The following is a 2964-nucleotide window of genomic DNA, read 5'->3' as shown; positions in this document are numbered from 1 at the left end:
GTAGAAAACTAAGTTTTGGTCTGGGGAAGAGACAGTCATAACTGCACATATACATATGTGTGCCTGTGTGACAGCTGAGGGTGGGTGAGTGAGAACAGACGAGTTACAGGGAGCATACGGCCACCCAGTGCAAGAGCAGAGCAGCTCTGCTCTACGGATGGCTGCGGATCCCACACAAATCAGCACACATACCCACAGCTCTGCTGTGAAATTGGAACATGTTCCTCCAGTTCCTGCATACATTCCAACAAGGAAGTGTCTAAAACGAAGTAACAGAGGCAGATCTTTAGGGGTCCCTGGAAATAAGAGCGATAGCTGATGCTCTGAGAAAGAGTTTATAGAGGTCATTTTTAAGAAAGTACCTGATTTGAGTATCACACATTAAAAAACTGCCACCTGAAGCAAGTTGCAGGTGGTTCAGGTGTTCAGACTTAAAAAGGGTAGCTGCTTCAAACTATCTGTAGTTTGAAGTGAGTTATCACTCAGTGTAGGCTGAGTGATAACTCAGCCACCCAGTGCACTTTAACTACTCAAAAACCCCTTCTGATGACCAAGATTCAGGTTTTAATCTGACGAACTGAAAAGGAGGTTGAAACTTTTTCAGAATCTGCTAGACAAAAACCTGACACAATCTGAAAAGAGGAATAGGAGGAGAGGACTGTCAGAACAGATGGGTCAGCAGGAGAAAACAGCTTCTTTATGCTAACAACTGAAATTGTGTGTTTAAATGACTGGTTCATTCTACAGTGTGAAAAAGGGTTCCATAAGTAGTCTTACTCATAAGTAAGAGATTATCTTTGCTTTTAGCAAGGTATGCAGTTTGTTTAATGAATAAATATGTACAGCACATGCACACATAGGCAGGTGTCTCTACAGAAGAAGAACTGGGGGACCATGAGCACTGCAAATTCCTTGGTGGAGAAGGATTCTGCCATGTCCTTAGTGAAATCCTGAAAAAGGCCCCAGATGCAGGAGGCCATCACCTGCAATGTGCAGAATTTGATAGCTTCCCAGTGCAGCACTGGACACTGCTCAAACTCTGCTGGAAAAATCTTGCAATGCCAATAATAAAGCAGGTAGGAAAACCTTCTACCTAGGCTTAATTTACTTCTTCTGTCTCGGTGGGAAATAGGAGTAAAGAACTCACTGCAAATAGAGTTCTGCTTAGAAGCCACATGCTTCTTTTATATAAGTTCATCAAAATCCAAGAAACCAAAAAGAAATCAATATAGCCCAGTGATTAGCTCGATACAGGTACTGCATAGAGCCTGGCAGATTATTTAGACAGACTGAATTAATGTGTGGATTCCACTGAAAAGATTCAGTTTTCTCACCTGAGGAGACAAAGCCAAAGTGTCGGCACACTTTCCAGCTATTTGCTATGCACACAAGGAAGCCCAGGCCTGAATTTATCTGTTTTTTAGCTCAAAGCCTGAACAACCAAGCTTTGCATATGAGAACTGAAATTCTGTCCACTTCAGTCAGCTCTTATTAGTGTCTTCTCTGACCCTGACCACATCTAGTCTCTATTAACTTGCTAATATGGCCAAACAGCATATATTACAAACAGTAAATCGATTTAACAGTTGTATCTGTATCCACATATATGTTTTAAACATTCCTGTGGTGAATAATCCCCTACTTGCAATATCAAAAGTATTTTGTAAAAAGGCCTAAACTGATGCTGTACTCATTGAACAAATATTAGTGCCTCTAAAAACAGAAGAGACACTGTGATATTGCAACCAAACCAAAAAGGTGATGCACATTTGCATTCTGTGCTTGTCTCCTACTCTGCCAAAAAGAGCAGGTTCTTCTTTGTTCGTCCCAGCAACAGACTACGTAGGAATGCTGCTCCTGATACAATACACAGGTCTACTCCCCTCGCCTCCCAGGGAAAATGGAGATTAAATGAGGGATGGTGCTCTCAGTCCAGCCACCTCAAATGAGAAAGCAGCATCAGCCAGGCTGGCAGGGGACAGAGCTGATGCTCAGCAGCCAACAAAGGCATGTGAGCTGTGGGCCCTTCCCTTGATCAAACAGGGCTGTGTAGCTCAGCATCACCCCCTGTTCAGGGCTTACCCTTGTTCAGAGACTGGAAATCCATCTAAGATTTGATCTTCAGCAAGCTGTTAAAGGAATTACCAGCTACTATTCATGCTCTTCCTGAGTTAGGTCATCCTATTATTTTCCCAGTCATCAAAAGAGGCTAAAGTACTTTTTCCTGCTACCAGCAACTGCTGCCGCTCCCACACGTCAGAGCCTTCCCCGCTCGGATGCTCACGTTCCAGGCAGTGACAAAAGGAGCTGGGAACTGCCTGCTGCACAGTATCAGAAAATATATTCGAGGAAGGCTGCGAGGTCATTGCTAATTTCAAACCCTGTTTCATGTTTCCACATGAAACACCTAATTAAAATTTTTCACTGAGTACTTAAAATGAAATCTGTGCATATGCACTTGAGACCACATTTTCATGTGCTGTGAATTAGAATACAGGAGGTGCTGCACACAGCGGTAGGAACGCTAAGCGAGGAAGGAGAGGGGAATACCTGCTTTGATTTAGAGGCAGATAGTCAGCAAAACTACCACTAATCGCCTGGGTTTTCACTCCTTTGCTCTTTGAGCTGCCACACAGAACCAAGAAAAATGGATGCAAGTGGTGTATTAACTGCTACCAAATCAGCGTTCTCCACAGGTGGTCATGTGTCAAGCACATCTTGCAAAATGCCACCACCTTCCATGGCTATAGTGTGACAAAAGCATTAGACCCTACAGGCTATACCCTACTCTCATCAAAAAAATATCTATTAACATCAGCAGGGGCTGAATTAAACTTTAAAATGGAGGCACAGTGAGTGACAGAATGGCCATAGCAAAAAGACGGTTTGGGGGAAGATTTTAGGGAAGTTTCATGATTAAAATAAATAAATCCTAGGGAAAAAAAAGAAGCCTGCAAAAAATAC

Source organism: Corvus brachyrhynchos, unplaced genomic scaffold (genome assembly GCF_000691975.1).
Source record: "Corvus brachyrhynchos isolate BGI_N302 unplaced genomic scaffold, ASM69197v1 scaffold84, whole genome shotgun sequence".
Lineage (NCBI taxonomy): Eukaryota > Metazoa > Chordata > Aves > Passeriformes > Corvidae > Corvus > Corvus brachyrhynchos.
Note: the sequence above shows the minus strand (reverse complement) of the source record.